Raw genomic sequence first — 14,671 nt, forward strand, 5'->3', positions numbered from 1 at the left:
CCCTGGCCCCGGCCCTGGCCCCGGCCCCGGCCCCGGCCCCGGCCCCGCCCGGCCCGGCCCGGCCCGCCGCCCTGCGCCTGGGAGCCCGCAGAGGCAGCCCGGGGCCGCCGGTCGCAGTTTCCCCGGGGGTGGCAAGGTTCGATCTCCCCCTCGCCAGGAACAGCGAGCTGGAGCTGCAGGAGGCATGCAAAGCGGCTGCGACAACAAAGTAATCAATTAAGGAGGAATTGGGGGGCGGGGGGGAGGGAATGGAGTCTCGTGGGAAAATAAAACCGTGAGTTTTTTTATCATAACCTTCCCCGTAATCTTCTTTTTAACACTCCCTGGGCCATGTTCTTCCTGCCTTTATCTGGCAGAGATCTTTCCTGGATACACCTAATTAATTGATGCTTAGGAAGGCTTACCTGATTCTTTGTGATGGCGAAACAATTAAATACACTTCCCGTACATCCTATCTTCTTTGGGGCAGGCACGTAATTAATCTTTCTAAGGTTACGCTCAATTGTAAGTAATTCCTGAGGTGGCTGGTTATGATACTACATGTCATACTGTTAGGACTTGGCGAACCAGCCTTATGGGGGGGGTCTTTTCAAATACATTATGTCCCCTTACTACATGTTGTAACAGTGTACGATAAATAATTTCACATTGCATGTGATAGCAGTTGCAACGGTTATAGTTTACATGGGGATTACAAGGGAAACAGCTTTACCTCACAATTTATTCTGAAGTTATGTACGTCTATTTGTATTTTTGATTAGAATATCACAGTTTACGGAGTATGCTGATACCCCTGCATAAATATCATTTCCTTAGTTTAAAGACAACAAAGGGCAGAATCAAAGAAACCAATATATACAAAATGCACAGTGTTAAAGGTTTCCATGTTCTTTCTTGGTTCCGTCACTGAGTTGCTGCGTTGGACTGATCACTTTGGAACCCAACAGAAATGTATACGTTTGTGCAAGAATACACCCTGAGATCCTCTGAGGATCTTCTTCAGGGCAGAGGTGTAGTTTGGTACAGGTTTAAGAGCCAGTGTAGCTAGTGCAACTAATGTTAGTAGAAGTACTGTGTAATTCTCTTTTAGAAATTCCTGTTTGAGGCAAATGGGGCAAAGCACGTCTCAGAGAGTCCTCATATTACACTGCTTTTAATTCAGTGATTTAGAAGTAGATTTTCGTTCTAGCTGTGTATTACATTTTCTAGCCCGATGGTTAAGTGTAACTTGAAAGTATTTCTTTGCATGAAAATGCTGTAACAGAAGATCCTTGATTTGTGACTTTCATCTTAATCTGTGAGTTGCTCTGAGTTCTGAAACAGTTTTTGTTTGCCTGTCCAACACACAATGAGGTGTTAGTAAATACGTATATTTACAGCTTTTGCCAATTTTTTAATGCTGAGATGATGAAGTAAATATCTAATTTAATTTCCTTTCAAAAATCCTTAGCACTGATTTCCTTTTGAAGTTACCGATGTGTTTATGGGAGGAGTGAGTAGAGTAACTCCTTCACAGAGCTCAATAGCCACAGAGAGACAGAAGCTCTTCTGTAAATTATTCTGTTTTATGTTGCTTGTAACTTTAAACGTGGGTCAGCTACATGTCCTGTGCATCTTACAAGACCCTCAGTCACCATGAAAAAGTTTGGGGCTTTTTTTTTACCTAGTTCTCTTGTATGAAAAATGTCTATTACTCATACTTTACAGAAATAATTTGCCTGACACTATGAAATAAATGTCAAACAGTATCATTTTTTTTCTAGCACAGCTAGCTAACTGTGTCACCGACCACTGAAGTCAAATTTCTTTGTGCCTTTCCTGGACTTTAACCTGGCAGCTGCTAAACAGTCCTCCCCCCACAACCAAGCCGCAGCTCTGCCCATACAATCAGTTCGCACGGGAGGATCCGTGGAACATTAGATTTCTGTTTTCCCTCTGGAGACATCAGCAGTTCAGAGTTCACCAACACTGCAGAACCAAGAGGAAGTTCATCTTTGCTTTTCAAGCCATAAAAGCAGATGAGCCCTTCTTCACGCCTGGCGAGGATAGGGGCTTTCCAAGGTGTGGGGCATGCACCAGGTTGATCCTTTCTCAAAGCACAAACATCTGTCTAAATTCTCTTGATAAGCTTTTAACAGCAAATAAATTGTCATCTAAAACAACCTAACTATTCTCGTGAGGGAGAGTGTTTGCTTTCAGGGATAACTGTTGTCAGCACAAGTATTCTAGCAAGTGTCCTCGGAGCAAGGGACAGTGGCTGGCCCTTGGTGGCTCCCCTGAAACCTTGCCTTGTCCTTAGCTCTGCCTGTCACTTCCTCCTTATGCTGCGTAATGCTTCAAAGCAGTGCCAGTCAGCTACCGGCTTCCCTGGGGTGGAGGTGATACTGAAAAATCGGAGACAAAACTCTCTAATACCTGGCTTGGAGTATTAGAAAGCAGGCGTTCTTTATTTTCGGTGCTGGATGCACAGGGAATAAGTCCCGCCCAACATGCATACCGACTTTTTTCTCTGTTCATCTTTATATGGCCTTTCTATACATATTGATGACATTTCTGAGAAACTGTTAGCATGTGCATTACAGTTCCATGAACTACTTACCATATCTACACTCCTACGACGCATGTGGCCTAATGGTCAGGGCTCCTCTGGTGGTCATTTGGGACATCTTCATCCTTTCCTCATCCTCTTCCTTGTCGTCTTCCTCATCTTCTTCTCATCTTTTTCATCACCTTCTCTTCCTCTGGCCCTGTTTCAGCACTCTCAGCTCATGTCTTGGTTTTGGACTGGTTCTTATCTACTTAGCAGCTAAACTATACAATGCAGCTTTCTACTAGTAGCTAAACTACATAATACGACGGCATTGTGCAGCTCGGCCATGCCATGGGTACATAGTTGCAACTTTACAGTTAAGCACACTGGTAAAATTCCTCCAAGTATCAGAAGACAAGGATGTGCTTTACATCAGACCAGCAGAGTCCACCTCTGCTTCCTACAAAAGCAAAGGTGACTTTACTGCAGCTGTGGATTTTTGTTGGGGTTTTTTGTTTGGTTTTTTTTCCTAGAAAAGTACAGTTTCTTTTAGACAAATGATTCAATCAAGAGAGACAAATGCAGTATCTAGCAAACGGTGTTAACTGGAAAACCCAGAGTGAGTCCTTAGGAATGAAATGTTGAAATTAATTTATTATTCATATGAACCTATCAAGCAAACATCTCACATTGTTTGAAATTATGTCATTAATCTTTTCTGCATTGTTTAAAGATTCTTTACTGCACCATGGCCCCAGCTGCCACTCAGTTTTTGGGAAAAGATCCCAGTAGAAAGCAGTGTATCAAGTCTGTGCATGAATATATCAAAATTGCATTTAGTTATTCAAAATATGTAATGAATAATGCATATTCTGTGAAAAAATATGCACATCACAGAGAGCGTTCCTAACCCGCAGACAGCTATTGGGACCGCAGTGGTTGCACTGCGTGCAGTTACCGGCTTCAAAGTGTTTTGCAGGACCAGGGCCCTTGAGGGGGAAAAATGAGTGGACTGAGGAGAGAAGTATATTAGCAACAGGGTTTGATACTTTAAGTAAACACTTGACACTCTCAGAACAGAGTAATTGTTTTTCCCCTGTGCATTAACTGTGTTTTTGATTCTCCATGCCTCCTGTCACTCTCCTTAAACAAATACAAGCTGTTTATTTCCTTATAACCACAGGAATAATTCCCCTGCTTTCTTTTGCTTTACCTGCTCTCTCTTACTCGGCTGCTTTCTCCTTATCTTTCTCTCTTCAGCTCTTTCCCCTATATCCACTCTGCTGTTTGCTGCCTGCCTGGTTTTTCTTTGCCGGTGTGGCCGGGTTGTTTGACTTTCCAGGTGCCAGCTGCAGCTGTAGGCATGAATAAGGCTGCCAAACGGCGAGCTGCGGGATTGGCGGGGCTGTAAAAAAGCCAGACCAGATCCTTGCCCTGAACACAGGTGTTTTGTTACTGTCTGACAGCATGAAATACTGTCTTTTATGCGTACAAAACAAGGAGTGGCAGAGCAACTCTTTTGTTGTTTTCCTCTGCATAGCAACTGAGGCCACTCACTCAGAAATTGTCTCCAGTCTGTATTTTCAGAGTAGTGTGATTTTCTGGGAAAACTTACATGACAGAGAGCATATAGGTAAATAGAAACGGTTGCTTTGCTGTGCAGCTACTTCAATGGAACAGAACAGAACGGAACAGACCAGACTTTCAGTTGGAAGGCACGTACAATGATCATCCAGTGCAACTGCCTGACCATTTCAGGGCCGACAAAAAGGTAAAGGATGTTATTAAGGGTATTGTCCAAATGCCTCTTAAACACTGGCAGGCTTGAGCCATCAACCACCGCTCTAGGAAGCCTGTTCCAATGTTTGACCACCTGCTTGGTAAAGAAATACTTCCTAACGTCCAGTCTAAACCTTCCCTGATGCAGCTTTGGACCATTCCCACACATCTTATCCCTGGGTACCAGGGAGAAGAGCTCAGCACCTCCCTCCCCACGTCCTCTCCTCAGGAAGCTGTAGAGAGCAATGAGGTCACCCCTCAACATCCTTTTCTCCACACTAAACAAACCCAGAGTCCTCAGCTGCTCCCCACAGGACGTGCCTTCCAGCCCTTTCACCAGCTTTGTTGCCCTCCTCCTCTGGACACTTTCAAGGACCTTTACATCTTTCTTGAGTTGTGGGCCCAGAACTGCACACCGTACTCGAGGCGAGGCCACACCAACACTGAACGCAGCAGGATAATCACCTCTTTTGACCAGCTGGTTGTGCTGTGTTTGATGCCCCCCACGATGCGGTTTGCCCTCTCGGCTGCAGGGCACACTGCTGACTTTTACTTGTGTTTGGCATAAGCAGAAATATTAGCCTTTTTTTGGTCCATGAATCTTCATCAATGCTGGACAACTGAACTGTATTGAACAGGAAGATTATTTTGAAAAGTTGCAGCTTGGGCTATGGAAGCAACTTCTGCAGTTCTCACTGTAATTTGTCAAGTCCAGTATCAGCTGCCATGGTGCAGTGCAGTGAAAGTTTTCAGGGACTGTAGATACAGCAATGTGGCATTCCCTCATTCGCTGTCTCAGGATAAAAAGAATATTATTCCATGATTTCTTCTGTCACAATTGAAGTACATGGGCTAATATACTCCAAATTCTTGTGTATGCCTCTACGCTAAGTTAGCAGGTAACCTTAATAGGGGTTGACTCAGCTGAAAAAAAAAAAAAAAAAAAAAAGAGAAGAGTTCTTCATTTTAAAAGTGAAAGAACAACACCAGCACAAAACCAGGTATCAACTGGTCTGAATTTTAGGCTGGAGATTAGAACAGCGAACTCTCAGATTGGTGGGATTTGGAGTGACTTTCAGTTGGAAATGCAGGGACAAGAACTGATTTCAGTCAGTTTATAAAAGAGATTCTGTAATGTGGTTGCCAGTTATCAGTGGACTGGATGTGTTAACAGGGAAAGTTCCTTCAAATTTTCATAGAATCATAACATCACAGAATCATGGAATGGTTTGAGTTGGAAGAGACTCTGCAAGTCACCTAGTTTACCTCCCTTGTAATGAGCAGGGACACTTTCAACTAGATCAGGTTGCTGTAAGTCTCGTCCAGCCTGACCCTGAACATTTCCAGTGATGGGGCATCTACCACCTCTCTGGGCAACCTGTTTCAGTGTTTCACCACCCTCACTGTAAAAAAATTTCTTCCTTATATCTAGACTGAATCTACCTTAGTTTAATTTGAAACCATTACCCCTTGTCCTATTGCTACAGGCCCTATTAAAAGGGGCTTTACTTCTTAAAAAAACAATTTGAAAGTTACATTGGTGTGTGACATATACATCTGAATGCTAACTAAAACCTCACCCTTGGTTGTTTCACCACAGAGTACCTCATCGAAAACCATGCTGTTTCCAAGTGTTGGCTAGCTTGTTGGAGGGTACACGTCTGTCATATCAATAAACAGAGGAGCTGGCTGATGTGTTAGGGTATGTTTTCACTACATTTAGCTCATGTTCTTAGTTGAGAGTCACCACAATACCATCCATGTGCCAAACCCTCTCATTAAATTATGTTAATGATGGCATAGTGGAAAGGATACTTTGACCTCTGGTTCTGCTTCTAATTGTCCTGGTAATTTGCCTGCACTGCAGTGAGGTTACAGACTAAACCGTTGGAGGCGATACTCTTCTAACGCCTACCCTGAATTCATTATATGAGTCCACAAGTCAACTCACAGCCCCCCAGGAAGAAACAGTCCTAAAATAACTCAGCTTATGCCAGCTGCAAAGACCCACCTAAGACCACCTGAAAAGCCTTGGGGCAAAAATAACTGTTCTCATCTTACACATGGACATAACCTCACACATATCTGTGGTGGTGTTCATCATAAAAAAGTAAAATATTTATGAGAGAGAAATCTATTAAAGTGATGCAAAATACCCAAGGCTGAAAAAATGTATGGAATATAAATTTATTCTATCATTATTTATAAGGTTTCCTAACAGGTTGTTGTAGAACTTTGTGAATAGGCTTTTATATTAATCATTCTTACAGAATTAGCTGGGTTGTTCTTTTCACTGAGGTACTTTGCATAGCTGAACTATCAAAAAACATGTTTGATTTTGGAATACAGTGGCATTAGTTGTATTTACACTAAAAAATTACTAGTGTTCTTTAAAAGTTTTATGCAGGTTAAATGAGAATGCATATTAGGCCAAGCAAATATTGTAACAGTTAATAAAACAATTAATATATAATAATAATAAAAATAATTCCAAGTTAACTGAAAAAGCAAAAAACCTCAGGACACAGTCTATATGCATATTCTTAAATTTTCTAAGTTTTTGATTTATAAAGTGAGAAGGGCACTCAGAAGGAGTCACATAATTCAGCCTAATAGAGACAAACCGGTCAATATAAAGATAAAAGGAAATCTTGGTTCCCATGTCCTCACAGAGTCCGAGAAAATCCAGTAAGGCAGGATGAATCACAAGCCCAGGGGGTTGGACTAGATAAACTTTGAAGGGCCCTTCCAACCCAAACCGTTCTATGATTCCATGATATTTAAAAGGACATGAAAAAGGGCTTGCATGCTCTCTGCATTTACAGAGAATGAGAAACTGCAAAAAGGAATATGTAAGTAAGCTACCAGCTGAACTTTCCAGTAGTAATTAAAGGACTTGTTCCACCTGGGAGGCTGAGTTGAATCCTCATTACTCCAAGATCTTAGGGTTAGGATGGCCATTTGTCAGGAAAGATATCAGTAGAGTTGGTCCTGTGTAAAGTCCCTTCTGTTCCCATTTCGTTAACAGAAAGCAATTTGACTGAATAAAACACAAGTTAGACAGGACTGCGAGGTCCCGTCCCTTAAACTGCTGGGCTCTCCTGTTCAGTGTCTCCTGCTGATCTGAGGGGGGCTACTGACGTAGTCAGGTGCTGTTCATTTGTGATCGGGGATGTAGAATCTGACCCTATAACTTTGTGTGCACTTAATTTGTCTTGTAATAACTTGAATGGATGATGCTGAGGTCTAAAGCATTTCCCAGGTTTAGACTTTTCTTTTTTTTCCTCTCTTTTCCCCTCTCATGCCCTCATGCCAACCCCCCCTGCTGCCCTCCAAGGAAAAAATCTAGATGCTCCTTCACCTTCTCTTTTTCTTTTCACCTACAAATCAAAACAAGAATATATGTTGTCAAGAATTTGCCACATTGCCTAGTTTTACATGAACTTTGCACGTCAGCCCCTGTTCTCTTGAATATTGCTTGTGGAATTTACTGTAAATCCTAAATTCACTCTTCACTTCTTTATGTTCATGCTGTAAGGGCTTCATGTGGCCGATCCTCTTTACAAGTACTTACTGATGACAAAAGAGGAAAGAAGTAGTGCCGTGAAGACTCATGCCTGTCATCATATATTAGTGTCAAAGGCCTGTCACAAGTGAAAATACTTTAATCTTAGCTAAATTTAATCAAGGGAATTATTTTGAGGATAAAGGAGGAAGTGACAAGATACAGTTTCAGGAGATTAAAATATCAAGTGAGTCAACCTAGTCACAGCTGAGTCTCTCAACAGAGAACTCAATTCCATGTAAAGTCAAAAAAATCAGCAGTGGTTTGCTTTGTGAGTGAGAAAGACCTGCTTTTGACATAGCTCTTAATTCATGGTGTGTGTAATGGAACCAGTGGAACTTTCGAGATAAAAGTTTTGCTGACGATTTTGTCTGCAACATGGTGCATGGCATGGCGCAGCTTGTGATACATTACACTGAAAGGGACACATATGAAGTTCTCTAAAAGTGTGGCAAGTCTGTCACACATTGGACCTGTTGGTTTTATTCCTCAGTTGGCTTATGCAATATTAAAAATGCAGGCATTCTACATAGGCTTTTCTTAGAGAAATGAAATGTTAAGGGTGATGCCAAAGTAGTTTTCACAACTTACCCTAATAATATTTTCTTTTTGAAGTATAAAATTATATTGATAAAAGCAATTACAGAGTTACTCTGTGAATCGCGAATGGTGATAGAACATAATAAGAGTTAGCTCTGGTGAAGCTTTCATCAGGGTGGGTTGTGGACATGCATATTTCTGTGTGGGATGGTTGCAGGATGTGTATTGCACCACCTTGACTGATATTCTGTTGAATCAAAATATTTTCTGATTTTGATGGCAAAAGGCAAAAAATCCCAAAAGACCCAAGGGCTGCATTTATTTTTTTCCTAATGATTGCACAGCTATGATGGTGAGAAAGTGCAAACTATATTTGTTAACATCAGTGTTAAGGCTGACAGCTTTCCATTAAGACTTGCGTATTTCGGATGCTTTGAGATGAATCCTCTATAAAAAGTGCAAATCCCAGGCAATCCCCTAGAACTGAGACTAGGCAACTTTTCAAAGGTGATAAAGCTATTTTCAATCACTGGTAATACTTCTGCTGAATTTTCAGATTAGATTCTGAACTTGGGTGTAACAAAACTGACAGCACCCCCTGCATGACTGATAAGACAAGAAAGATGGGTGTATTTCTTTTCATTCTGTCTCTGACAACTGCAATGGGAGATGCCATTTAGAAAGCATGTTCAGGCCTGGCCATTGTTTGTAGCCCATCCCCTGGTACTCACCCAGATGAGGCTATTTAGTTTGTATTTATAGACCTGTTACACATGAATTTCCCTAGTCCCTTTCTAAGCCTGTTGATGGTGCCTCTACAGCCTACCATGGTCATTTTTATTCAGTACTATATTAACTAAGGAAATCAAGGAGATAGAAGTCAGACTTACATACCCAGAAACACAAGAAAAGCATTACTTTTCTGCTATTAATAAATTTTGCATGTCCAATAGCTGTTATTTTGCTGTTTATATACAAATAATTGATCTAGAATAGATTTTACATTTAAATGGCATTAATTTTAATAGACATTCAGCATCAGAGGCTCAAAAAGTGCCCTCTGTGTGTGTGCTTCAGACACATTGCTGGCAATATATTTGTAGGTGTTACCAAAACACCTTAACACCTGAGCATATTACAAGTGTTGATGAATTTATAATCATATTCCTAAAGGGAGGAGATTAAGTTTTCGTTCCCCTTTCCACAGAAAATTTGGTGAACGTTCAGAGAAATTAAGCAACTTACCGATCTGGAGAGATCTTTGTCATTTGAGTACTGATCTGGTGTCACAAGATGATTCACCTTTGTGGCAGCCTGAGCCCACACTGACTGGCTCATGGACAGACCCTTGCCCAGCCTTTGGTCCCGGATCACTGTAAGATGAAAGCCTGCAGCTACAAAATTACAATCTGTTTTACCTAGATTTTGACTGGCTTGAATGGAATCCTTAATGAATGAGTTGGAAAAAAGCCTGTAGGTAATATATATTTTTTATATATATTATTTTATATAAGTATATATTTTATTGTTTAGAACTTTCCTAAAAAATAGGAAAAATAAAAGGGCTAAACAGCTAGCTAACTAAATTTGCAGGTAGGCCCAACAGTGTATGATGAATATCAAAGGTCAGGGTACGTGATGGGTGTCAGTTAGAACAGCTTCTGTTTCCTAAATCAACTTTTCATGACTGTTCCCTTTCATACCTTGTTCTGCTGGATCCTGAATTACAAGACACTGTTAAACTATTAGTCACAAAAAGAAAATATGACAGATCTGTTATTATACAAAAGTGCATCCAAAACTGTCACCAACTGTAATTTTCTCATTGCTACCCCTTTTGTAAAATTTCCGTGCGCTTGGAATATGGAACCATAAATATATAACTAAATCATTTTTTGAATTATACATGCACTTTTATAGATTTCAATTAAAGTTGCTTGAGCATAACAAATGGTTTTGTTTAACAGAATTTTGCTTTATTTCCACTTAAGCAGGTTCTAAATATACAGAAGATAAATGATAAATTATCTTTGTTGCACTGGAACTAGCAGTGTCATCAGACTGATAGCAATGTCATTGCTATAAATTGGAAGATGGACAATTTTTTTTATAACTGATCTTCCTGAAAATATATTTAAATAATTATCTGAAGTACATGTGAGTGCCCAAAATAATTCTGTATGAAATACTGAGAAAAAAGATGTCAAAATGTTAAAGCAAAGTGAAATGATACATCAGACTTAGAAGTAAAGACACAATTCTCTTTTTAAAACAAATATTGTACTGAGTTCACATAAACCTTTTCGAAAAATCTCTGTACAAAAAATAATTATTATCATGAATACTGGCTTGGAACATTAGGCAGAAATTTGATTCAGAAAAGTCAAAATGTTTAGGTTTTCCTTTTAGAACCAAGGAGTTTTTGCTTGGTTTAACTCATCTTGACCTGTATGCTCTGAATGTACCTGCAATGCCTGTGCTGCCCAAAAGTGATTCCAGTGCCTTTTGCTCTCTTTCTTCTCTGTGGCTTATGTCCAGCCTTAATCTATAGCTCCTCTGAAGCACTGTTTAAGAGTTGCAGGACAGAAGGGCATCACAGAAAAGGCCATCTAAAGAGAAAGAACAATGCAGAGAATGATGGCTTGAGGAAATTGTACTATAATTCTTGTGAGACCTGGCACATTTCTGCCTGACAATCTAAAACCTAAAGTATCTCAGTGAATCTGATACATGAAACAGTTTAACCCTGGGATGCCCTGTCTTTCTAAACCAGCACTTTTTCTTTTCTTTTTTTTTTTTTTCCTGAAAGAAAATTAAAGCTAGAATTTTCCTGTAAAAACGAGCAGTTTTAAGGAAACTACATTTCCCACTGATAAACGGAGTAAAAAAAATACCCTGAGCCACTCTACTTACAACATGATGTTCCAAATGATCATTTATTGGGGTTTTTTGGTGCCATTAAGAAATTACAAACAAATCTCTAATACTTATATTTATGAAAACACATTAACACTGTAATATTAACTAAATTTTAAATAGAATGAAAATGATGCATTTGGTCACTCAATAGTGAGGAGCATTTGAATTATACAGTTATGTTAATTCAAACAAAACACTAGACTTCTTTTAATTTTGCTTCAATTGTGTAGTCTTTTCATACTGCACATAGTAGGCGCTGCTCACAACAGTTTAAATGTGTTATTTATTACCACAAAATCAGGACAGAGTAAAAAGTATCGAAACCTGCAGTTCAAATTCAGACAGTGTTCCCAAGACAGAAATCTAATGAGACCCTCAGCTTGTGGCTCCATTTTCTTCCATGGCAGTATACTTTTCATGATACCAAGATCTCAATGAGCCTATGTAAAACTGTAGGATCCTGCTCCATAAAACCCAAGTAAAAAAAAGAAAGCCATAGACATGGTGATGCACACTGCTGACACTTTAATAAGAGTTTTTTGCTTGAATGGTTTAGAGAAGGATTGATACCACTACTCAAATTTGTCTGTTGCTCCTGAAAACCATTCATTCTTCATTATTAAACAATACGATTAAAGGTAGACAGCAAGCGGGCTTCTAAATTACAACTGAAGGAAAAGAAACAAACTAATGTCTCCTAGTCAGGATTAAACTATATACTATTTTTCATAAAGCTAGAAAAAGAATTTGCACAGATTTTTTTAATAAACCATGTATTTGTTCACATCTTCAGATAAATTTTTCTTCCACAATTTGTAGTAATCTAAAAATATCCACATCTCACTAAGAAAACAATTTTAAGAAAGTTTGTGAAAATTACACAGCAATATAAATTAATATTAAAAAATGCACTGACAGATAATCTGATTGCTGTTTGATGTGAGACACCAATATAAAAAAATGCTAGATACCTTTCAAAATTGGTATTAAATAATAAGCTTTTGATCTTTAAAAGTTAAAAGTTTAGAAAGTTTAAAAAGGTAGTAGACAACTACTGCATAACCAAAATCTGTCCTTTGAAACATTATTTTTTCTCTATTAATTCTTCCCCTTTCTATTTTTAGACATGCAAAGAAGCCACAGTTAGTTCAGACACTCATACTTCACATAGCATTCCTGTTCAAGAGGGCCACAAAGAATTCAGCATGTGCTCCCAAAGACTAGTTATATTACTTTGAAGCACAATTAGGAAAAATATTTCTGATTTGCATAAGATGATTATGGAAATATTTACACAAGACTTCATTTTCTTTACATTAAGAAATACCTCTAGTGAGCTTTAGCTGTACTGCATAGGCTTTCTAAATGCCCAGAGAGTCATAGATATTTCAAATATTTGCTTTTTTTTAATGTAAATAGTTAGCAAAATGCAAGGGAGCATGTCAGAGATTTAGTGAATTTCAGCACGCATTCTCCAGATATAAAAGGATAGAGCTTTATATATTAATACCTATTTTCCTTCTTTAAAGAATGGTTCCAGAAACCATAGTTACAGTTGAACGCCCATAATGTATAGGAGAGATCATTCCACTGAAGTCAATGCAATTTTAGTGATACATAAGTTAATCAAGGTTAAAGGATGAAGTAAAAATAACAGTACTTCAGATATTATGGGGAGAGCACCTAGCATGCTCAGTTGCTTCAGAAAAGGACTCGAATCCATAGAAGGGACGCTTTCTTGAGGTAGCTTTGGTTTTGGTCATGACTCCTGAGGATTTCGGGTGTTTTCAGCAGTGGCATTGACTCAGAGGGCACTGTAGGTTGACTTTGACAGCAGATCTAGTTGCATTTCCAAAAGTACGTTTTAAAAAACGTTCTGATGCCAAACTCAGAAACTTGTTATCTACTTCTGAGATAAGATAATTTGGATATGCAACTGGAAGTTTCTTTTCTATTTTAGAGAGTGGGAGGTTCACAGGCAACTCTTAAACTACTCACTAACCTATCCATCAAAGCTGAAGAAGCAAAATTTGAGGGAAAACTACTGATTTGGTGGTCTAGCAAAAAAGCTAGTCTCTCTGTATAACTATTGTATTTACACTGAAGCAATGTTGTGTATGCTATTTTTACTATACATATGATACAGAAGTAAAATGAGATAAACACTATATTTCAGTATTTTGCTCCTTCAGGTCATATTCTAAGCCACGTTAAGGTATTATTGGAATAACAGAGTCCAGTAGAGCTGTATTTGTGGGAAAATAAAAGCCAGATTTAATTAAGATTATAGAATCATAAAGCCTTTTTCAATTAACACTTTGAAAATATCAATGCAAAATACATTGACATATGAAATAACAATTCTCCACATTGCTTATTAGCAAATTGATATTGCTCCAAGTGTTTTTTTCTTTTCATGAAGGACTTCAATTACCAGCGTCAGTGATACAATACTTGCTGTCGCGTCCCCACATCACAAAGCTTCTAAGACTTTATTTTCTTGTCAGTGTTAGAAAAGAGAACTGGCATGGTACATTATAGCCCTCTTAATATAACTTGACACTGGAAATTTAAATGGTAGTCATGGTTTGGCACAAAAATCTGACTAAGAGCTCCTGGTTGTCACTGAAGTCCTTTTAGATTTAAGGAAAGCTGTAACGGTAATGGAGAAAAGATGAAGCCAACATCTTCCTGGGTGACAGCGTCAACGTGGCAGCGCTGTGTGCAGCAAATTGCTGGTCATGCTCCTTGCCATGAGAGCATGGCAGGCCGTGACAAAGTATGTATTTTACTGAGAACTTCAGAAAGCAATGAAACTATATTGTGTTTATATGATTATTATTTATAACTATTGTTGGTGATGGGAGAGATAATTGAAAGTGCCACTTTGTAACACTTCCTGTATCACATGCAAACTAAAATTAATCATTTAAAAGTGCTTATTTAGTCTTGAGTTGACTAATTATTAATTACATTCTTTTCCTGTCTTGTCAGTGAGGGGCTATTAAGCCAAATCTGCTTATTGTCAGAGATCACCCAGCAGCATAGTATTTTAACACTCTTTTATAAGACATTAATTCATGCTGATACTGTATGCACACAAAGATCCCTTCTCACTGCTCCATTCGGTAATCAGATCTCTCTCCAAAAATATTAGTATCTGTTTGTACACTTGTAGTGCTAGGTGGAGAGGAAGAAACAAATTTAAAGCTACCTTCAACTTCCCCTTCACTGACAAAGTCCTGCGTTTGACCTTGAAATGGGGCACCCTTCAGAGATCCTCACATAAGTAGGAAACCCTGAAATTTTAGCACTATTTCCTAGTTATAAATAATAAC

At 39.0% G+C, this 14,671-nt stretch overlaps 1 long non-coding RNA gene across 2 annotated transcripts; it reads left to right on the forward strand.

Annotated features, from left to right (window-relative positions):
• The first annotated feature begins 48 nt into the window (after nucleotides 1–48).
• LOC130146762 (uncharacterized) lies at nucleotides 49–14,600 on the forward strand. Of its 2 annotated transcripts, XR_008821006.1 has the most exons (3): nucleotides 49–208; nucleotides 9,837–9,887; nucleotides 14,512–14,600. It is a non-coding gene; the product is annotated as an uncharacterized LOC130146762 (long non-coding RNA). The 2 variants fall into 2 exon arrangements; XR_008821005.1 differs by lacking the exons at nucleotides 9,837–9,887; nucleotides 14,512–14,600 and adding an exon at nucleotides 1,764–2,167.
• The last annotated feature ends 71 nt before the right edge of the window (nucleotides 14,601–14,671 follow it).

This window comes from Falco biarmicus, chromosome 3, assembly GCF_023638135.1.
Source record: "Falco biarmicus isolate bFalBia1 chromosome 3, bFalBia1.pri, whole genome shotgun sequence".
Classification (NCBI taxonomy): Eukaryota; Metazoa; Chordata; class Aves; order Falconiformes; family Falconidae; genus Falco; species Falco biarmicus.